This window comes from Macrotis lagotis, chromosome 1 (genome assembly GCF_037893015.1).
Source record: "Macrotis lagotis isolate mMagLag1 chromosome 1, bilby.v1.9.chrom.fasta, whole genome shotgun sequence".
NCBI lineage: Eukaryota > Metazoa > Chordata > Mammalia > Peramelemorphia > Peramelidae > Macrotis > Macrotis lagotis.
Window position 1 is genome coordinate 83158323 of NC_133658.1, and position 24164 is coordinate 83182486.

At 39.8% G+C, this 24164-nt stretch overlaps 1 protein-coding gene across 3 annotated transcripts in view; it reads right to left on the reverse strand.

Moving 5' to 3' along the window:
- The window catches only part of MAF (MAF bZIP transcription factor), a 505697-nt gene that overhangs the window by 90071 nt on the left and 391462 nt on the right, over positions 1 to 24164 (reverse strand). The window contains exon 1 of one of the 3 annotated variants that reach the window (XR_012471961.1): positions 11762 to 12731. The exons of the other annotated variants lie outside the window; for them this stretch is intronic. The gene's annotated coding sequence lies outside the window, so the exon portion shown is untranslated. Of the gene's footprint in view, positions 1 to 11761; positions 12732 to 24164 lie in introns of those variants that run through there. 3 annotated transcript variants of the gene reach the window in all.

Here is a 24164-nt window from a genome sequence, read left to right on the forward strand (position 1 = left end):
CCTCATCTATAAAATGGGAGAAATAATAGTACCTACCTTTTAAGGTTATTGTAGGCATCAAATAAGATAATATTTGTAAAGCATTTTGCCAACCTTGAAGCACTATGTAAACCTTTCGTCTCTCTATGAATATTTGAAAATATAATTTATTCACATATAAAACATACATATATATGTATATATGATGTATGTATACAGGACAGCTAGATGATGTAATGGATAGAGCACTGAGTCTGGAGTCAGAAAGACCTGAGTTCATATCTGACTTCTGACTTGGGACACTTATTAGCTGTGTGACCTGGGGGAAGTCATTTAACCTTGTTTGCCTTGGTTTCCTCATTTGTAAAAAGACCTGGAGCAGGAAATGGCAAACCATTGCAGTATCTTTGTCTAGAAAACTCCACATGGGGTCATGAAGAGTCGGGTACAACTGAAATTACTGATCAACAGAATATAGATGCATATGTATGTTCATATAAAACATATGCATTTTTATGTATATATAAAACAGAACACCCGCCCCCCACAAAGTATAAACAATGACTACCCTCAAGAGACTCATATTCTCATAGGGAAGATAATATGTAAATTATGACATATAGAGGGGATATAGGTTAATCTCAGAGGGATAACATAAGATGGGGGCTGAGGGGACAGAGCACAGAGATCAGGTTAGGCCTCCTGCAGAAGATTAGTTTAGAACTGAGTCTTGAAGGAAGACAGGGAAGCTCTGAGGTGGATGTGTTCCAGGCTGCGGACTAAACCAATCCAAAGGCATGGGAAGGAAGGATGGAGTTCTGAGGAAGAGTAAGTGGACCTGGTAGCAACTTCCCATCTCACCTAGTTCTCTGGTAACATCAATTTAAGATGGATGACTTGCCAATTCACGTAATGATGGAGTTAAAAACCACAGAAGCTTCATGTTATGGGTGAAAAAATATGGAATTGGAAATCTAGAGATCTGAGTTCAAGTCTTTGACTCTACTAGGTAACCTTGAGTCAGCCTTCTCATCTGTAATATTGGCAATGCACATCATGAAGCATTTTACCCTTTAAGGGTTATAAAATGTGAATTATTAGACAAACAATTGGTTGCATTCCATAAATCTAGTTTCTTAAATTCAACTGATTCATTGGAAATTCCAAACACACTTGGTTTTCTGATATCAGGAGGAGGTGATTAATGAACTGACTTTTTTTCAACTTTATCATTTTCAGTCAGTTTTCAAGGAACTGTGTTGACATGGCTTAATGGTATCCTGTCTTTGAAAAAGGTTCATTTACAATTTTTACAAGTTAATAGCAGAGTCTTTTTTATATTTGTTTAGTAGTTTCTTGACTGCCATCTCTTATGATTCCTATTTTATGGTTGAAGAAGTGGAGGTGTTGAGAAATTGAAATGATTTGCTGCCATCACAGTATGTTAGTGTCAAAAGCTGAATTCAAACCCTCATCCTTTCCATACTCCCATGGTGATCCTCTACCTTTATCTTAGTTCAGAGAACACAGCAAATGAAATCTATACTGCCACAGTCTTTTGTATTCCCAAGAAGATTGTAAGAATGCTGTCTCCTGGGGAGCTCAAAGCAGATAACTTGAGGGCTCCCACAAAAGCTAGCCCTTAATTCACCAGAGAAGGTTTTTCAACCCTGGTCAATGCTTTCCCATAAACTAGTCGGATGTTTCTCCGAGGATTTGGTAGTACCATTTCTGTCCTTACCCAGGATTGAACTAATGCTCTAATCTTTCTCTCTTGAAAACCTTTTGGGTCTAAGTTCTCCCTTCACCCTCCTGCCTCAATAAATGTTTGCTTAGGGGCCTAAACTATGGCAGAAGTTCACTGACCCAGTTACACAGGGGGGAAAGAAACATGCCCAACCGAACTTCATATTCTAGAGCATTTGAGTCAATGGTCTTTATTTTTGTTGTACAGTTGACTCTTTGTGACCCCATGAGCCATACCATCCACGGGGTTTTCTTGACAAAGATACTGGAGTGGTTTATATTATCTTTTTCAGTGGATTAAGGCAAATAGTGGTTAAGTGACTTGCCCAGGGTCACACAACTAGTATCTGAAGCTAGATTCAAACTTAGACTTCCTGACTCCAGGCCCAGTGCTCTCTATTCCCTGAGCCATCTAGCTTTCCTGATAATTTATTAAGTGTCTATTAAGTGCTTATTGTTTGTGACCCCATTTGGGAGTTTTCTTGGTGAAAACAATGGCGTGGTTTGTCATTTATTTCTCTAGCTCATTTTACAGATGTCAAATGACTTGGTCAAGGTCACACAGCTAGCAAGTGCTTGAGGTCAGTTTTGAACTCAGGTACTCCTGACTCCAAGCCCAATGCTACCTGGCTGCTCCTAATATGTGTTAGATTCTTGTTAACCTGGAAATACAGAGACAAAAAGAAAAACAAAATAAAAATAAATCCTGAATCCCCAAAACATCCTCCCCTCAGAGAGCTTCAGTTCTTTCAAAAGAAAAACAATTTGCTTACATGTATGTCAAAATAAAAATACTGAAAATAAATACAAAATACTTTGGGGGGGAGGGATTAACATTGGGGAAATTCAGGAAAGGCTTCACAGGAGGAAAAGCTTAAATGAAAGCTAGAAGGGAGTTAGGGATCCAAAGGGTCAAAGATGAGGAATAAGAGTGAATCAGACATGGGGACAACCTAGGCAAAACTGAAGAAGGTAGGATATGGGACATCATTGAATTTTGGCTAGAATATAGAGTACATGAAGGGAATGAACGTGAAACTATATTGTGAAGGGCTGTAAATACCAAACAGATGCATATGCATTTTATTCTCTCTGTTTGTGTGTGTTTCTCCATAATGAAAGCTATTTCCCTAAAACTGCCAGTGCGAACCACAAAGATACCAAATCCTTCCAACCTGGTCCAGCAGCTCCCTTCTGCACAACATACCTTAGTGCTCCCTCCTCTGCACCACAGAACAAAGCTGGGGGGAAGTCTGTACCTGTGTTACATTTGGCAAATCCAAATTCTACTCCCTTCTAGGTATCCCTAACCTGTAGTACTGCCTAAGGACTTTTAAACTGGGGTTTGGGAATTCATTTGAAAGGGCTGATTTTTCTCTCTAATCTTATGCATTTTATTTCAAGGATTCAAAACCATTATTCTGAGAAGGGGTCCATAACCTTCCCCAGACTGTCAAAGTGGTCCGTGACATCAGAAAGATTAAGAACTACTGAGGTGGCTAAGTGGCATAGTGGATAGAGCACTGGCCCTGGAGTTAGGAGGACCTGAGTTCAAATCCAGCCTCAGACACTTAATAATTACCTAGCTGTGGGGCCTTGGGCAAGCCACTTAACCCCCACTTTAAGCCTTGCAAAAACCTAAAAAAAAGATTAAGAACTTCTGTGTTCCAGGTTTAAAGGACTTTAGAGTTGGAAAGGATCTTAGAAGTCTATTAGTTATATAACTTTTTTTCTCATTTTTTCCTTTTCTTTCATTTCTCCCCCCCACCCTAGAAATGGTTACCATTAGATACAAATGTGTGTGTAAGTCATTCTGTATATTTCTATTTATCAATTCTTTCTTTGTATGCAGATAGCTTATTCTTTCATAGATCTTTTGTAGTTATTTTAGGTGTGCAATCATTTTTTTTCTATTCTATTATGTTATGGAAATGCTTGTTTTATTTCCTAAGTTCAGCTTAAAATAATAAAAAAGAAGCCTACTAGTCTAGACGATTGTTATATTGACACATTTAAATTGCCTAGAAGTGTAAATAATCTGACCAAGGTGGCTCAGGATATGAGCAACAGAATCAAGATTCAAATTCACTTCCTCTAGCATCAGAATCACCAGCTAATTCTCTACCTCATGCATTTCCTTAGTTATCTTGTCCTGATAATTTCCAACTAGACTTGGGCTTGAACCTGAGATGTGCCTTCCTGTTTCTTGTTTGGGGTCTGATCTGAAATTTAACTTCTCATAATCTATGAGTTTAGTACTTTCTGAAACATCAAGGTAAAACATGTAACCATCACAACTCTCAGGCTTCAAAATGACCCCTCTGAGAAACCCCATAGACATTCATACACAACATAGAACCATAAAAGGCTCCATGGATGCATTTAGGCAGGAGAGTTTTCATTGGGATGTATTTGAGTAATGAAGGCAGAATCAAATCATTCTGGGATTGGAGTCAGAAAGATCTGGGACCCAATTCTGCTACTGTTTCTTATTAACTGTGTGATTCTGGGAAAAATCAGTCAATTCCAGCCAAGAACTTATCTCCTTGTCAGCTTAGGCTGGAGGTTATCTGTGTTTGATATGGAGTTCCCATGATGACAAACCTCACAACTCTATGCATTTGTGAGTTCTCTGATTATGGGATAATACATGGAGAGCCCGGTAGTCACAGAATATGAAGAAATCTGTGTGGATCCCATCTGTGGAGGATTTGTAGCAGGAAATGGGCAAGAGTCATACTTGGATGAGAACACATAGGTAGATGTTGCTATGACTCAATTAGGTATTATTCTAGTTCAAGAAAAAGGCAGACAGATCTAAGAGCACCAGGATATTCATCCTCAGAATGTATCCACCAAGAGTAGAGTAGATATTTGGATTCCTTTCATTGGAAACAGTGAAAACGTCTAGGTCTGATTGGCTTAGTGACCTACAGTAGATATGACCTGTCTTCCACAGAGAATCAGAGAATTTTAAGTCAGAAGAGTTTTTATGGGTCATTTAATGAAATTTAAAGTCCTTAAGAGCAATGTCTATTTCATTTTTTGTGGTTCTAACTTACCCCTAGTAGACTTAAAAATGCTTGTTGATTGACTAATTTATTGACTGATTGTTCTAGTTCTGCTTCTTACTTGTTTGATTAATCCCCATTTCACTATCCCCAGCAAATGAATCGCCCAATCTTTCCTTAAAACACTTACTAGACGAGAGGTCAAAGTAAATGTTAATAATTAAGGGAATTATATAGTTAACTATTTTCCTAGGCAACTAAGAGCTTATCTTTCCTTGTATTTTCAGACCAAAAATTCATAGAAATTTTTTCATCATAATAATCCAAAATCTGCCTCTTTATAGTCAATCTTATTCTCCTTCTTCTAAAGCTTTTAACTTTTTCTTTTAGCCTTTCAGATATAAGAAGATGTTAATCATGTTCTTCCCTAGTCATCTTCATATGAAAATAAAACATTCCCAGTTACTTCCTATGGCTTAGTTTCCTATCTTGGTTGTCCCATTCTGGATATTTTTTAGTTTTTTAATATTCTAGCTAAAGTGATGCTCTCTTAAATGAACCCTATATGCCCAGCTATGCTCTGACTAGAATGCAAGGGCATGAAAGTCTCCTTTGGAATTGAGACTAAATTTCTATGAATGCAGTTTCTTGGGCTGCCATTCCATGCTTTTGACTCCTACTAAACTCTCGTTCTATGAAACCTTTAGATATTTTTGATCTGACCATTTACTAGATAAATTTCTCTTGTTATCTCTGAGGTCACTTGGCTTTTTAGCCACGTTCAAGACTTTATAGTTCACAGAATCAAAAGAATTTCAGAGTTCTTAGGCTCTCCAGGGATTCTCTGGTCCAACTTCAACTTGTAGAGTATCCTCTCAATCATCTCCAATGAGTGGTTGGCCCTTTGGCTTCTAGGGCAGAGGTTCTTTCCCTGGGGTCTGTGAAATTTATGTTGCTGTTGTTTTTTGAGAAGAAGAAGAGGGGCATTTTCAATATAATTGGTTTCCTTTGTATTTTAAATTATGCATTAAAACATTAATCTGAGAAGGGATCTGTGGGCTTTATAAGCTTGTTAAAGGGGTCCATGAAACCAAAAAAGTTAAGGACCTCTGTTTTAAGGTCTGCAAGATAACAAATGGATAATTCACCCATGCCATGAGAACACACACACCACTTTTGAACAATTTTAATTGTTGGGAAGCATTTTCTCCTTTCTATTGATCCATAAATTTCCTCTCTGGATTGTCCAATCACTTCTCCTAGTTCTGCCCTCTAGGATGAAACAAACCAAGTCTAATCTCTATTTATTTAAAATTCCATTAATAAATTTTGTCTACTTAGATTTGGTTTCAATCCATCAAGAATAATGAAGATCCAAATTCTATCCTATAAAAATCTAGTTCTTCACTGTGAAATGCCTACAAAACTTTTAAACCATGACTTTATCATCAACTTTGATAACAATTTTCACTTGAATGGGGTTGAAAATGGTGCAGTAGCTACTATTATTTATTATTATAATAAAATAATGATATATTTTTAGAAGAAGCCAATAGATATATAATTTATATTGCAAATTATAAGATCATAGAACTAAGTTAAAAGGAGCACAGAGACCATGGAGTCTCATTTCTCTTATTTTCCAGATGAGGAAACTGAGCCACTGAGGGGTTAGTGGCTTGTCTAGGTGACACAGTTAGTGAGTATCTGAGACAAAAATCTGCAAGTAGTATATCTTGACCTTCTAGTGCCCTATCAAATATTCAATGCAACCCCTTTTTTTATTTCCAGAAGATTAGAAGTAATCTACGGTCCAACTAGAAAAAGAGTCTGCAGCCTAATATGTAGTGCAGTGATCATCCTTCTTTCTCCTTTTCCTTGTCTTGGCCAGGATGAGCCCAGATTTACTAGGTGAGAAGAGGGAGACTGAATAGAGAGTAATCATGGAAGCCCAGATTTTGAAGCTGAAAAGGCCCTTAGAGGCTTCCTAGATCAATCTCCTTTTTCAGATGAGGAAACCAAGGCCCAGATAGGTCACATGTTCCAAGTACACATGGATACCAGAAGAAAGATTTAAATTCAAACCCTCTGACTCTAAATCCAGTGCTACGTGATACACTCTTGAGAACAGAGCACTGCCAGCATCATTCTACATTGTCTAGCTGGTTGAGTAATTCTTTAGAAAAGGAGAAAGAAGAGGAAGATACAGAGGGTGGAGGGTGGAAGAAGGAGGGGTGCTGGAGGAACAAAGGTTTTTAACTTTATCAGAGAATGTGATCAGACAATTTCTGTATTGAGTCCTCTGCAAGGGGTAGGTCATTCTCTGGATGAGGCCCTACCGAGAGATTTTCCCCACAGATTTTCTGTAATAAGCTAAGATTTGGTGATTGTGTAAGACAGAGGCAGATCATGGGGTAATTGAGATTCCATCACAATCTACCTGTGGATGGACACAATCTCCCACACTCGTGTTCTTAGGAGATTCTGAAGGGACTTGATACCAGGGACATGGCTCCTTTGGGGATAAAGTTGGAGGAGTATAGTGGGGGAGGAGTGGTCAACTGAGTCTGGGGAGCATATGGGTCATTTCATAGTCTGGTCAATAAAAACGCATGACTTTATTGTTCCTGAATGTCCTCTGGTTTGTCCCTTTTTATCTTATGATTAGAATTGAATAGGGGGTATGTGATAAATAGAAAAGCAACAGACATTGCCTCAAACATTAAAAAAAACCCCAATAAAAACTACCTACAGCAATTCAAGGCTAAAATAGCCCCAGGGAGAGGTAGTTTAGTATAATCTGACGATTTTTGGACAAGGTATTTATGAGGTGCCTGAAGGTTTACAAACTGCTGCCCATTTTTGGTCTCCTGATAACTCTGAAGGTAGATACTAGGGGCATTATTATTATTATCTGCATTTGACAAGGCTGCAGAGAAGTGAGTCAGTTGCACTCATACATTGATTGTCAGGTAGGATTTGAACTCCTGTCTTCTAACTTCATGTTCAACCCTCCATCTACCATACCAGGACTAAGAAACAAGAGACCTAGGCTTGAGCCTCAGGTGTGAGATCTTAGGCAAGTCAAGGCCCCTCTCATGACTCAGTGTCTTCATTAGAATGACAAACTCACCATTAGAATGGGAGCTCTTTGTTTCTGTATCTCTAGAGCCTCAAACTGTGTGTCGCACACTAATTGCTGGTTGATCAGCAAAGTGGTGGATAAAATGTTCACTTAGGCTCCTTCCAATCCTGATGGACTATGCCCTTTGTTCGAAGAGCTCTCCAGGTTTCTGACATTCAGCGTTCCAAGGGCCTTTATCACTTAAATGCTCTATGATTTATCCTCATTGGGAACAATAAATATCATCTTCTAAGGACTTCTATGGGCAGCAAAGTGGATATAGAGTCAAGAAAACTCATCTTTCTGAATTCAAACTTGACCTCAGACACTTAGCTGTGACCTGAGTAAATCATTTAATCCTGTTTGCCTCAGTTTCCTCATCTATAAAATGAGTTGGAGAAGGAAATGACAAACCACTCCAGTATCTTTTCTAAGAAAAACCAAGATAGGGCTGTGAAGATTTGGACTAAAAAAATGAATCAACACCAAAAACAGAAACCACTAGCACCACCATCAATAACAACAGTAACATGAACATCTATGAACTTAGCATTTGGGGAAATAGAATGGTAAATGAGACTTGGTTCCTGTCCTTAAGAAGTTTACAATCTCCCAGGGGACTTATGACACATAAGTCCAAAACCATAAAACATAATAATACTAATTATCATAGTAGTTTTCACTATTATAGTTAGTGATAATTACTATAAAAATGTCTTGAATTTAATCACACATTTGCAAAGTATTTTACATATGTTTTCTCATTTGATCCTCACCACAACCCTGAGAGTGCCATTATTATTCCCAATTTACAGATGTTGCCACTGAGGCTGAAAAAATAATTGAATGACTTGCCCAGGGTTGAATGGTTTGATGAATGTCTCAGGTTGAATTTGAATACATCTTTCTAACTCACAGTATTCTATATACTGTACCACCTACATTCTAAGCTTCTTTAAGATTTGCCAGAGCATTTTTCTCCTGATGATCTTATGGGTTAGAAAGTCCAAGTGTTCCTATACTCATTTGGCAAATGAGGGAACAAACTCAGAATGGTCTTAGGTAGCACAACAGTTAAGTACAGAACCTCATTTGGGTGGCAGTCTTTTTCTCAACATTCAGTTTTCTCTCATCTATACCACATGAGGCCCTTGAAACAGAAGAGGTCCAAAGGTTCAGTACTGGTCTAAAGAGGCAAACGATGATTCCCCATTCAGGAAGTACAGGAACTCCTCATGGAGTAATTCTGATTTAAAATGGGTCTGGAAGGGGGCTTCCAAATCCCTGATAAAAGCAGATCTCAAAATCAGTGGACTTTTCTTGAAGCTTTTTATCCTGTGTTTAACTCTTAGCAAGTTCAAAGTCTCCCAAGTGGGACTGACTCTGAATTTTATCTATTCTGACCAATTTACAATTGACCACTGGCTCTGGTTTATTTCATGCAAACCTCAGGCCAGGGTGAAGGTTGAAACAAAAAGGAAATACAGGGAATGCATTCCCTTTCTCCTCATACCTAAATAATAAAAGCTATCCTTTTGCAATTTCCCCAAGCAGGTATGAATGCCAAGATTAGGAACCTTCCCTCCCACCCCTGCATTTTTTAGGGGAGATAGGGTGGGATTCAGTTGGGACCATTTTTATTGCTTTATATTAAAAGGTCTTACCTGAGAAAAGATGTTGCAAATCCATTTGGGGGGGGGGAAGATAAGGGGGTGTGTGCTGATTTCCTAGGTTTAAGCTTCAGCAAGCCCCAGATCATTTTTCAAAGTCCCAGATCCCTTTCATTCCATTTGAAAGCTATCTTTAGTGATAACTGTTGCCATATATAAAGATATGCATATGTAACTCATACATACTCATATATGTATGTATATGTTATGCACATGTGTAAGTATTTATGTGTGTATGCAATATTTAAGTCCCACTCAAAGAGGTAGGTAATAGTCTCCATTTACAGGTGAAGAAACAGGTTTTTTTTTTTTTGTAAGGCAATGGGGTTAAGTGGCTTTGCCCAAGGCCACACAGCTAGGTCATTATTAAATGTCTGAGACCGGATTTGAACCCAGGTACTCCTAACTGCAGGGCCAGTGCTGTATCCACTGTGCCACCTAGCCATCCCATTACAGGTGAAGAAAGAAAGACTTAAGAGGAGTTCTGACTCCTTTGCTGGGGCAACACAGAGATTAACTGGAAAAGTCTTGCCTAAAACTAGCATCCCAGACTCTAAGACCAACATTCCTATCATGTGCCACCCAGAGAAATCAACCAGATTCTCCATTATGGCATTTCCAATTTAGGTCCAGAGCCACCATTTTGGTGCTGTTCAGCCTAGGTCTAATCTGCCCTAGTAGAGGCAAATGAAGCCTATCCAATCATTGATCTGGCCATTCTCTTTTGATTGAATGGACTGAGTTGAGTAGTCATTTTTTGGTAGGCATATATACATACATATATATATATAGGCCTAGTCTGAAACCTGGATTCGGAATAACTGTTATCCTAAGGAAAGTCTCCTTCTCTGTACAATGGAGCACAATGCTTCTATTACCTATCTCATCGGTCCCTGTGAGGGCACCCCAAAGCACAATACAAACTCCAAAGCACAATAAGACTTTCAAAGGGAACTACAAATCAAACCCCCCCCCCACCATTTTCCATGCCTTGGAGCTAAATAGAAATGAATAATAATAACTAACATTTCTGTAGCATTTACTCTGTACTAAGGGAGTTATAAAAATTAATTCATTTAATTCTCATAATAAGCCTGCTGTTGTTATACCCATTTTACAGTTGAGCAAATTGAGTCTGAGAAAACTTAAGTGGCTTACCAAGGGTCACACAGTTAGTAAATGTTGGAGGGCAGATTTGAACTCACGGCTTCCTGACTGCACACCCAGCTCACTATCCACTGCATCACCAAGCTGCTTAGTCCAACACCCCTCATTTTATATATTACAAAATTCAGACCCAGATTGGCAAGCTAGTTTGACTTAGACCAGAACACATGAGCAGTAAGTCTCAAATCCGTTACATCATCCTGTCTTCCCTGTTTGTAGAGACAAAAATGTTTCTTCACCAATTTTGCTTTTTTTTTTTTTTTTTTAGTTTTTGCAAGGCAAATGGGGTTAAGTGGCTTGCCCAAGGCCACACAGCTAGGTAAGTAAGGGTTTGAAGTTGGATTTGAACTCAGGTTCTGCTGACTCCAGGGCAGTGCTCTATCCACTGCACCACCTAGCTGCCCCCAATTTCACTTTCAAGTGCTCATCTAGTCATAGATCTTATGATATAAAACCCCTATTTGGTTGCCCAGATCTTTCTAAGATTCTTCATTTTACAGTAACCCCCCTAAAAGCTAGGAGTAAATGAAAGGCAGATAGAAAATTAGGCAGAGCTCAATCCCTACCTGGATATTAGGAATTGTCCTAACGCGGGGCTCAGAGCCATTGTGATCACATTTCTAATTGCCTACAATCAATTCTCTAAGCTGAAGAGGAGGGAACTCCAAGGATTTGGGGGGTTATTATATTGCCCTTTAGGCTTAAAACAAGCTATTATTCTAGCAAAGGGTTCTAATCTTGTCCAGACTCCTACTGATAACAGGAAGAAGAGTCTTTTGGGATTCCAACTTTCCCCCCTTTGTTGCAGGGGTGCTCAGGGGCCAGGCAGAGCTCTACTGGAAGCAACTGTTTAGTAGCTGGATGCACTCATTCACAATTCCCAGCCAGGAGGATCCTTCAGCAGTGATGGAGGAGCTCCGAGTTTCAGTCTATCTGTCACTGCCTGGCTGTTTGACTGTGCATACAAGGAGCTGACGGGCAATATCACTCAAAGGCAACAAGTCCTGCTACAAAAGGCAAGTGGCAGCAATTTGTAGCCTGAATGCGGCCATTGAATCACTCACCGGTTTTCCCCCTGCTTTTCTCCATACGGACCTGGACGAGAAATCAGAACAAATATTTGACTTCTTCTTCCCCTGTACTTTTACACAGTCCTGTTTAGACTGGATTCTGCTTAATGGGGGACCTTTGCCCTTTCGTTAAAAACTGTGACTAGGAAATCCCACCTCCTATTAATGAGGGTTTTGTTCATTATCTAGGGAAAGCTTTGCACTCCACTCTTGCAGTACAAGGCTTTGTCTGTGAGGCCAAAACCAAGGGATGGAGGGGGGGAAAACAGCCAATTCCAGGCTTGAGTCTCATTTCCGGCTCCATTAAAACAACAAAGACCCTAAAGGCTGGGCTCAGCAATGCCACAAAGTGGGGTGGGCAGGAATGGGGGGAGAGAGAGAAAGAGAGAGAGAGAGAGAGAGAGAGAGAGAGAGAGAGAGAGAGAGAGAGAGGAAAACCAGGCAATCAACTGTACTTTCCATCATTATCTTTTAGTGCTGCTGTCAAAAACCTAAATGCCTTTTGAATATCAAAATCAGTACTTTGGGTTTGTAGGGCCATTTCAAGGAACCGCAATATGCTGTCTCTACTATAAAACAAGGCAATTATCAGCTAAAGTTCTCTTCCAATACATCTTTATGACATGAAGTTGACCCTGAGTTTCTAACAGTGATGCCAGCAGAGCATGATGCCACCAAAGCCTTTACCATGCTGGAAAATCTACAGGTTCAGGTCCAGTGATGACTTCTACATTTGTTGTCTGAGGATTCAAAGTTGTAACTAGGGTGGGACAATCAGACTTTTGCCCTAGGGTGATAAATTTAGAGTGTCCTGAATTTACAAGAAGCCAATAGCATTTATAATCCTTCAGCAATGTAGAAACAGATGTTTGTCCTTTGTAAATAGAAGGCTATCAAATGATGTATAGGGATGGATTCCTCCCCAGTCTTCTGTCCTCTTATTCCTATTGTTCTATCCCTTTCATGGTACTTTCCCTTGGAGTAATTTTTGAGTCTTACTGTGCATACAAAATTTCCTAATTATGCCACCAAAGATTAAGAAGAGAAGGGGAGGGATTTATTTATTTATTAAAATTATTAAAATAAATTATTTTGAAATTATTAATTATAATTTTATTTATTAATTGTTAATTAACTTATTTAATACCTACTTTGAGCCAGAAACTGTCTGTCTTATCAACCAAAAATTGTCCATCACAAGAGGGATTCTTTGGCTATAACAGCTCATGAAACAGATAAGAATGATCTCACCTATGTGGACATGCGCTTCATTAGCACAGCTTGTAACTATTATATCTTCTTCTCCTGTTCAGTTCTCTGATATCTTTTCATAATCTTTCAGATTATCTACTGGAGATCTTGGCAAGTTTTTTATTTAAATATCTTAAGGCGTCAGTCTCACCTTCAGGCTGCTTGCTTCCGATCCCTCTCTCTACTCCACTCCACCCACTCCACTCCACATCCAATATGCCTCTTTTCCCAAACACCCTTGTCCTTGAGGGTCTCTTTCCCGCTCTAGGGTCATCATCTGCTATATGCACAGCTTGCTTACATTCACTGCATGTCTCCATTACCCTTTGGGTCACCTGCGATTTGGATTCCTCTGTGATTGTAGTGTTCTATGATTCATAGCCATAGAGAATTAGAAACCTCGGTATTAAACAAAAAAGGTGAGGTCTTGTTGCCCATCTGTTTGTAGGTGACACTGCACTGAATGAAGAAATGAAAAAGACAAAATCCCTCCGTCCTGTCCTCTCTCACCCCCACCCCAGCTTCTGACATCACAATGCTGGAGTATGATAAAGGAAGCAAACAGTGCTAGGAATCATACTCTCTGTAGATTGTGCAAAAGGAAAAATGGAATCAAGGCCATCATCATATACCTACTATACTCAAGAGACTGAAATGGTCACTGGAGATAGAAAACCAAAACAAAGTTCTTGTCTTCAAGTATCTTAAATTCTACTGGAGACAGGGTGGGCTTGTGTAGGCATATGATAAATATATAGATGACTTCATAGAAATTATCTGAATGATGATGCTAATAACTAACATTTCTATGATGCTTTAATATTTGCAAAGCATTTAAGCAAATATTATCTCATTTGACCTTCACAACCACCTTGTGAGATAGCTTCTATTATTATCTCTATTTTAGAAGTGAAGAAACTGAGGCAGAGAGGATAAATGACTTGTCCAGGGTCATACAGCTAGTATCTGAGCCAGGATTTGAACTCATATTTTCTTGCCTTCAAGTCCTTTACTCTAGTAATCCTAACACCAAGCTGCCTCAATCACAAAATATATGCAAAATAATAACTAACATTTATATGAAACTTTAGTGTTTGCTAAGCATTTTGCATAAATCTTACCTCATTGGATTACCTCAACAACTCTAGGAGACAGATTTCCATTTTATTGATGGGGAACCTTAAACAAACAGGGCTAAGTGACTTGTTCAAGGTAGTAATAGCTAATCAATGTCTGATGCTAGATTTGAACTCTTTATTCAAAGACCAACTCTTTGGGCATGCCATCAAGCTGCTTATAATAACAGTCAAAGAAGAGTGCTACCAACTGGTTCAAGGCATCTAGGTGGTATAGCAGAGAAAAAGACTCATCTTCCTGTGTTCAAATCACTAGCTCTGTGATACTGGGCAACTCACTTAATTCCGCCTCAGTTTCTCATCTGGAAAATGAGTTGGAGAGGAAATGGCAAAGCACTCTAGTATCTTTGACAAGAAAACACCAAATGGGGTCACAGAGAGTCATACAAAACTGAAAAATAATTGAATGACAATAATCCTTTGGTTCATTATGTATAGTTAGTTGTAGGATAGGGGGTTATCAGCACTTGATTTATGCTTCAAAGGAAGCTAGAGATTTCAGAGATAGAGGTGAGGAGGATGTGAATTATAGGCATAGGAAATAGCCTAAGGGGAAAAAATCCTCCCAGATCAAGCAAGCCTATTCATGACTTTGTATTTCATCCTAGAGACAATAGGAAGCTACAGGAGATCTTTGCAAAGGGGATTATAAGGCCAAATTGATGTTTTAGGAACATCAGTTTTTAAACTATGCTTTTTAATAGGATTATAGATCCTGGAATCACAGGTATAGAACTGGAAGAGAACTGAGAGGCCATCTAGTTCAATCTGAAGAGGCCCAGAGAGTTCAATTTACTTGGTCATAGACACACAGCCAATAAATAAAATAATTGGGAGTTGTGATTTGCCCAGGGTCACACAGCTAGCAAGGGTCTGAGGCCAGATTTGAACTCAGATACTTCTGACTCCAGGACCTTGGTGTTCTATCTAATCGAGACTCCAAATTAAGCATGATTTCCATTATCCCAAGCTTGCTTCTGCCATGTTGACTTGTGGGTCACCATGGTCAACCAAAATTGTCACTCAGTGGCCAATCTTTCCTTATAGGACTGAGAACTGTCTGAGGGGAACCTTAGAAATCATCTATCTCATCCAGCATTGTCTCTCAATCTAAAAATAAAGTTTCAGTTCCTAAAACAAAAAAAAAAATCCACAAAAGCTAGGCTTTTGTTGTTTGAATTTTGAAGAGAAGGTAGTATTCAAAATTCTACTGAAACTTGGTATTCTCTTATTTGGGTTTGTATTTTAGTCAGCATCCTCACAATTTAGACATTTCAATCATAGATTTAGGTTCCCTGAAATGAAAAATGAAACTTGAGAGCTCTTACAAAACAGGAAGAAAAATTTTTAGGAAATCTCTAGTGTTGCCCTTTTGTAGATGACATAGTGAATGGAGGGTTTCATTGGGCAAACTGGTGTCGGGTGCATGGTATGGCCTTTGTAAGCTATGTATGTTCCTATGGGTTGTCTAAAGGCATGGGCTTTACCAGTTTCTGGAAAACTGTACCTTTCTTCCTATCCCCTCTGATTTGCTCTGGTACCCAAGAGATACAATCACTTAACAATCAAGAAACAAAAGGAGACAATCCCTTCCAGGAGGAGTATTGAGGGGTACAGGAATGCAGGCCATCAGATGACGGTTCAAAAATAAGAGGTATAGGATAATATCATGAAAACATTTGCCGTCCATTAGCACTGAGTCAGAGTCACAGGGAACTTTAGTGTCAAATAGTCTACTCCCTATCTCTCTAGGAAAAAAAGAATTAGAAGAGTGTATCATCTTTATCAACTCTTACATTTTATAGCTGAGGAAATCAAAGGGGATAAAAATTAAGTGACTTGTCTAGCATCACACATCTATTAAGTGTCTAAGGTTGTATTAGAACTTGTGGCATCTTCAACTCCAAGACTGTCCCTCTACCCATGAACCACCTAGAAGACTAGACTCCAAACATCCTATCAGTCTATTTTCCTCCTGGACTAAATTATCTCCAACTTTTTTTATACCATTTCAATAGATCTAAACAGCTGTCTCATAGGCTGTTAGGTGGCACATCAGTTAGCATGCTGAACTGGGGATCAAGAAGGACCTGAGTTCAAATGCTGCCTCTAATATTTACTAGCTGGTGTGGTCCTGACCAAATCATTGAACTTCTCAGCTTCATTTTCCTCACCTGTAAAATGGATCTAATAATAATAATAATAATAATAATAATAATAATAATAATAATAATAATAATACTTTTTTCCAGGGTTGTTGTAAAGTTTAAATGACATAATATTTGTTAAATTATTTGCCCAGTGCCTGGAATATAGGAGGTGCCATTAATATTCCTAGCCATCATCATCATCATCATCATCATCATCATCATCATTATCATCATCATCATCATCTGTAGCAGCTATCACACAATAGCCAAAATAAGTTTTCTAAAACATAGATCTGACTATATCATTCCTATACTTAAAATAAAAATTCTGAGTCCAGTCTCTTTTCCCAGTATCAATCCTTATTATTCCACTTTCAGTCAAATTGAACTTGTAGCTGTTCTCTTATCTTGTCTGACCCTCTCCAGCTTCCAAGAATTCCTCTGTAGAAAATTCACTTATCCTGAAAGCACCCCCTTTTTAAAAAACTTTTCAAGGCAATGGGGTTAAGTGACTTGCCCAAGGTCACACAGCTAGGCAATTCTTGAGTGTCTGAGGTCAAATTTGAACTCAGATTCTCCTGACTCCAGGGCCAAGGCTATATCCACCATGTCACCTGTCTGCCCCTCCAAAGCACCCCCTTTCCATGTCCCTCTTGTTGAAAACTTTCTTCCTTCAAAGCCTCCTTCTCCTCTATTAATTTCCTGATAATAATGTTTGGTCTTTGTTCTTGAGGCAGACCATGACATCAGGCAGGTGATGCCATGACATGCATGTGAATTGGATTTGAGTGAGGGGGTGCTGTGCTAAAACACCCAGCCTCATTTTCTCCTCCAGAGTCATCTTCCAGATGATGATAATGTTTCATCTTTGTTCTCTAAGAGGACCATGACATCAGAGAGGTGATGCCATAATGAGCATGTGAATTGGATTTGAGTGAGGCTTGATTTGATGTTGTCCTTTGGGCTTGAAGAAGGCCATGACATCACGGAGGTGACATGAATTGAATTTGAGTGAGGGGGTCTGTGCTAAGTCACCAGTCTCACTTTCTCCTCCAGAGCCATCTGGATTCAGTGATCAGAGATGAATCAGGATGACTGGAGATGGCCCTGGATGCAAGGCAATCAGAGTTAAGTGATTTGCCTAAGGTCACACAACTAGTAAGTGTTAAGAGTCTGAGGCTGGATTGGAACTTCCATCCTCCTGTCTCCAAAGTCAGTGCTGTGTGTGTGTGTGTGTGTGGGGGGGGTATCTTCCGGATACCCTATGAAGAAATCTCCATTCTCTCCTCAATTTTACCTAGAATTCTTTGTCTAAATCTCTCCTTTTCCCTATCCCCTCAAACTCCACTTAATTGTGCCCCTGTCATCTCTCCATATCCCCATACCAGCTTCCCCGCAACTCTCTGAGGGAAGTAGCAAGGTGGCTTTCATTGTTGCCTCCCTATTCCTAAACATGAGGCCTCTAATAGGGAGAACTGAACTGAATTTGATGACCAGCAGGTCTGATTGCCACTCCACCAGAGCCCCAGGTGCCCATTCAAACAGGGAGGGCCGTCTCAGAGAAAGGAGTTAAATTGTTGGTTTTTAATGAGCTCCAACTTCTGTCTTGAGTGGGCCCGAAAGCAGTCGGAAAAGTGACACAGGAAGAACTCCGTTTTTGACTCAGGCTAGTTAGCAGTCCCAGCTTCCAGAGAGAAATGGCCCGCTGGAATGTTTCCTTCTTTGGAGAAAGCTTTTAATTAAGGGGACTACCGGAGGCTACCGAGAGAAGAGGCCTGCCTGAAAAGGGTTCCATTGTATGTCACTCTTCATCACCCACTGGAATACTGGACTGCGGGGCCGCCGACAGAACAGCTGAGCCGTGGCCCCGATCAGCTTCAATTCTGAATGTCCCCCCTCCCCTGTAGCGGAACAGCATCCTCCTCTTAATTGGCAGACCCACTGGATCCTGGCTCCATCATTATATCCATTCACTCGGCCTCAATGAGGACTTCTCCACCAAACACCTCCCTAAGTAAAAATGACCCACATCGGTTAACGCCTGCCGAAAGTTTTGTAATGAATGTGGTTTCCATGTTCTCAGCTGTAAACAGCAGAAATCCGCCTTCGGGCGCTTCACTAGACCTTTTATCCATACTCAGGAAAAAGAATTGATTGATTTTGAAGTTAAACGTTGGCATCTGCTGTTATTCAAAACCAGGACCTTGGATCCGCTCATCCTCCATGCTTTCAGCCCAACCACCAGTGTGCGGCAAATGAAGACAAGCTGTTGTCAAATGAGAAATGCAAAATAGTCAATCTGTTTGTCTGTTTAATGTAACTGGGAACATAAGCTCCTAAAAACGCTACCATTCGGCACTGTCAGATGGGAGACACTCTCCGCCAAACGAAAGCCTAATGACCCGTTTTACTTGGGCACACTGGAGTTCCTCCTAATAGTGTTTTCCATATGCACTTCAACATGCTTTTATCTGAAACTGCAAATGGCATGATTTTCTATCTAGCACAGGCGTGTAATCTGTGGGTGTGGGTTGGGCTGTGTGTGTGTGTGTGTGTGTGTGTGTGTGTGTGTGTTTATGTGTGTTTTCTCTCTCCTCTGGTACCATGAAGGAATGCTGATGTTCAAAGCATCTCTAAGACGGCAGCAGCATATTGCTCCGGCATCTGACGCTCATCTTCTCTCTACACCTGTCATTGGGCCGTATTAAAGGGAAAAAATCAAGTCATTAACCATGATAGATATGTTTTTAATAAGTAAGTGTTGTGCCTCGCCAGGCAGATAAATAGTGAGGCTTAAGATATCTTCAGAGCCTGGCCTACGATTATAGCAGGAAGTTAAAGATGCTTGAGGCTCTTCAAAGAGTATGCAGCTGGGAAAGATGTGGTCTTCCAGAATTACCCAAGCTGCACTTCTTTAAGAGTTTTTTTCCTTCTTCTTCTCCTCACTCTGAGCGATGCTAATTTGTGGTTTAGTTCTGGAAGTTTCTCCCACTCTTAGTTTTGCAAGGCTGTTAGTCATAGTGTAGGGTACAGGTCCTTAAGAAAGTATAATCATTAACAATGATAAGATTTTGCTCTAGAAGAAACCTTAGATCATGTAAGTCAAGGGTTTTCTTTAAGTGTTTGAATTCCTTTGACAAGTTGGACATTACTAATAGCCTCCTTCTCAGAAAGCTACTTTTAGATACATAAAATAAACCATAGAATTATAAACTATAGACCATAGAACGACAAAATGTTGGACTCAGAATCATGAAGACTTGATTAATCTTGGGAGTTAGGATTCAAATCTAGATCTGACTCTAAATCCACACCATCTGACCTGCAAGAAAGGGGTTTACTCTTATCCAATATCCCTTTCCAAAACTAGTTATTTCTGTTTTTGAAGGGGAGGGGACATGGAAGGTCCAGGCCTATAATTCTCAGGGAGGAATTGCACTCTACCCATGCTTATTGATACCTGTATCTTATTCTGTTAGAAAGTTGTCAAGGTCACTGAGAGGCTGAATGACTGATCCACAGTCACACAGCCAGAAGTGTCAGAACAGAACTCTTTCCTCATTCTAAGATGGGTATTTTACCAATAGGTTGTACTGCCTCTCATTTTCCATACCATTAGTAACTCAACTCAATTCAATTCATTTCTGGTCAATTAAATAAGCATTTTAATTAATTAATTAATTACTTTGTTTTACTGCTGAAGGGATTGCAGTTCCTTCATTCAAGGAGTATACCTTTCACTGGGGGGAAACAATGCATACACACACATGCACATACTCACATATGTGTGTATATATATATGACATACATACTTATATAGACAGAATCATGTAAATATAATAAAAATCAATTTTGGGATGTGAGGTCACCTCTATCAACCAGGAAGGCACTGTTTGGTGGGATGAGTATTTACAAATTCTTCCCCTGAGATACAAAGATGAGAACAGCCTTGCTGGGACAGGAGAATGTGTTTCCTCAGATTGTCACGGTCATGGTCTGCATTGTCCATTATTAGTTGACCTCACAATTTGGGCAGACCTAGTCCTTAAATGTAATTCCTGTTTCAAAGGCAAGACAGGCTTGTATGTTCATAGAGGTGTCTCAGGAGGCCTCTTGGAATTGAAAAGGCTCTTCCAAATTTGTATTTGGATAAAATAAGTGGAAAAATGTAAGCATGTGGCTTAAATTTTCTTTAAATAGAAAACCATGGTTGGGAATTTATTTACAGGCCTAAAGGTTTAATACTGATTTTGTTCAGGTGTGGACTCTTGGACTCTCCTGTGGACGCACACACACTTGACCTTTCTATACAAGAAGAACCTCAACAGGGCTAAGGTGGGTCAAAAATGATGGAGTACCCATTGTCAGGCAGTCCATTACTTTTGGAGGCCCCGAACTAGCTGCTGGAGTACCCACCAGCAGTCCTTCCCAGCAAGATGTCCTTGAACAGTCCTTAAGGTCAATTGAGGAGGCCTCTTCTCCTAGCCAGGAAGAGTTTGTCTTTTAACAAAAACCATCAATCAACAGAACAAGCACCACCAATTTATAATCTATAATCTATAATTTATAATCTATCATCTAAGCACCAACAATATTCCAAAAACCTCTGCTCCTAAGACAAGGCTAATAGGACATTCTAGCTAGACTGAAGCTCATATTTGGTAGCAACACTCAAGATTTCATACAACTTTGAAATATACAAAACACTTGCCTTTGAAGAATTCTGAAAGATTTATTGCCATTTTACAAAGGCAGGAAGCAAGGCAGCTTAGAGAGGTTTTAGTAACTTCTTCATGGTCACAAAACAAGACTGTTGGAAGCAAGACTTGAACTCAAGTCTTTTTCATTTCTGCCTCTTTCCATTGGACCACATGGTTTCTAACACTAGATTATCTCATGCTATATTTTTTTATGAAATGCCATTCTATTATACTTCATTTGATATTTGCAAGCACACACATATTTTAATTCTTCAAAGACCTGTTCTTGCTTGAGCTACCAGTGTAATGACAAGACCTTTGCACTTCAGTTGAGTGTCTTTAGGAGTGTCTTTGGTAGGGGATTTCATCACACTGTGGTCATGATGGTGATGAACCTCTCTTAAATGTGTTCATCTAGGCCTCACATCTCAGGGCATAGTGTGTTAGAGGACCCTCAGGTGACACTTTTTCAGTTTGATAGAGTTTGAACACCACTGGCCTAGCCATGGAGAACCAGGGACAGCTTTTGTATCAGGAGAAACCATTAAAGGAGGACTTTAACAAAGGCTGGCATATGCATATACATTTATATACTGTATGTCTGGATAGATAGTGGTATAGATGGATGAAAGATGTGTTTGTGTGTGTGTGTGTGTGTGTGTGTGTGAGAGAGAGAGAGAGAGAGAGAGAGAGAGAGAGAGAGAGAGAACATTTTCTCTATACACACTGGCATCTTTTCTTCAACTGACAGTCTTAGAAAATTACATAGCAGTTCTCAATTATTTTTTCTTAGGATCTACCACTTTATACTATTAAAAATGACTGAGGAGTCTCTCAAAGAGCTTTTTGTTTTTATGGATTATAACTATTGATATTTAAAAAATCTTATGATTATTATGAAAAATCATTTTAACTCTACCCACCCCATGAAAGGGTCTCAGAGACCTCTAGGAGTCTACAGGCCACACTTGAAGTAAGTCCTAAGACATGAGGAGCTTCTATGAATAGCTGGAATCAGGATGTGCCAGTGACAGAATTTAAATCTTGCTGTTTTTGTTTTTTAGGCCAGTTCATTTTGCTATCTTGCCTTCCATTTACATATTTTTTTTTCAGAAGCACATGAGCTTAAATTCTACCTCTGACATTACCTGTGTAAGCACTTAACCTCTTCAAACCTCAATCTTCTCCTCTAGAAAATTAGGATATAAAAATACTTGTAGAATCTACCTCACAATTTATTGTTTTTTGTTTGTTTTAGGTTTTTGTAAGGTAAATGGGGTTAAGTGGCTTGCCCAAGGCCACACAGCTAGGTAATTATTAAGTGTCTGAGGTCAGATTTGAACTCAGGTACTCCTGACTCCAGGACTGGTGCTCTATCCACTGCGCCACCTAGCCGCCCCTACCTCACAATTTATGCGTGGAGGAGTGACTTAACACATCACATCCTCACTTGCTTCTTTGAGAACAAAGGCCAAACATCACATCATTGTGAAACTCCAATGTGATAGTATATATCAAGCGTTTTGCGAACATTAAAGTGCTATTTTCACACACACACACACACACACACACACACACACACAGACAGACACATAGGTATAGTATCCTAAAAGACTTTGTGCAGTTTTAATTTAAGTGATTAAAGCTTAAATTGTATATTTATATACTTAATGACTAACATTTATATAGTTCTTTAATACACTGTTATCATTTGATGGATGCAAACCTTGTGCAGGAGCTACTTCAGGTTTACCCTTTTTTTTTTAGATTTTTGCAAGGCAATGGGGTTAAGTGGCTTGCCCAAGGCCACAGGGCTAGGTAATTATTAAGTGTCTGAGACTGGATTTGAACTCAGGTACTCCTGACTCCAGGGTCAGTGCTTTATCCACTGTGCCACCTAGCCTCCCCAGGTATACCCTTTTTATAGAAGAAGAAACTGAGGTTTTGGGGAGGATGTGACATCCTGATCTAGACATCTGGTCACACACACTATCTATCCGGCTTCTCCTCAAATATATGAGATACTGTATAGTATGGTGGACCAAGGGCTTTCTCAGAGTCAAAGTCAGGAAAGCAGGTTCAAGTCCCATCTCTGACACCTTCTCTTTGTGTGACTCTTCCAGTCAATCTCCCAGTGTCCCAGGCATGCCAAGACTAGACGGCAGAGCAACCAAAGATCAGCACTGGAAGTAGGAGTGAAAGCATAAGTTCAGTCCCTACCCCCCCCCAAAAAAAAACCCAAAGCAAAACCCAACTACCCACAGTTTTGTTTTGACCCTTAATCACTTCCATAACTCGTTTGACCATTTACAATTTTCTAAAATTTCTTTCAGCCAGAAGCAGCCCTTTCTGGTTCCTAAGCCCAGGGACAAAGGGAACAAAGGAGGATCATGGGAAAGGGGGGTGGGGGCAGGTGTTTCTGCATAAGGATAAAGAGGACCTAGAAAGACAGCTCTTTAAACGTTCTGGCAGCACAGGTCAAGGAGAAAGGGGGTGGTGATGGTGGGGGGGGGGGGATTTTTGGTCTGCACCCTACAAAGTAGTAATCAACAAAACGATTTGGTACTTGTTAAAAAAAAAAAAGAGTTCGAATTAATGATCATCCAGGTTTCCAGAGGACCAGTGATGGAGAATTGCTACTTACTTCCTGCCAGAGAGATGATGGACTCGAGATGCAGAATGAGACGCACCTTTTTCGACCTGGCCAATGTAGGAATTTGCTTTGCTTGGCTATGCATTTTTATTTCAAGGGTTTTCTTTTTCTTTTCTTTTTTTCTTTCTCGGGGGGGGGGGGAGAGAAAACAAATGCTTATTAATTGAAAAAAATTGAAAAAAGAAAAGGAAAAAAAAAAACCCAGAGGTCGATGAGTGGACCAGGTTAGCCACACAAAACAGACTAGAGAGCCCTCCCCTGATTTGGGGATTTGATTTCAGATAGTAGATGCAAGCGGGGAGCTGGAGCCCCCAGTCTCCTTTGCCTTGTGTTCTGGGAGGAGAAAGAAGAAAAGCAGAGGAGGGGGAAGAAGAAAAAAGAACCCCCCCGAAAATTGTGGCTTCCCCCCGCGACAAGTCCCCGAGCAGCCTTGTCTTCCTGCAGCTGCCGGCACGCTACTTGGCCTCTGAATAATAAATGGGGCATTTTCCGCAGCCCCAGCTCATT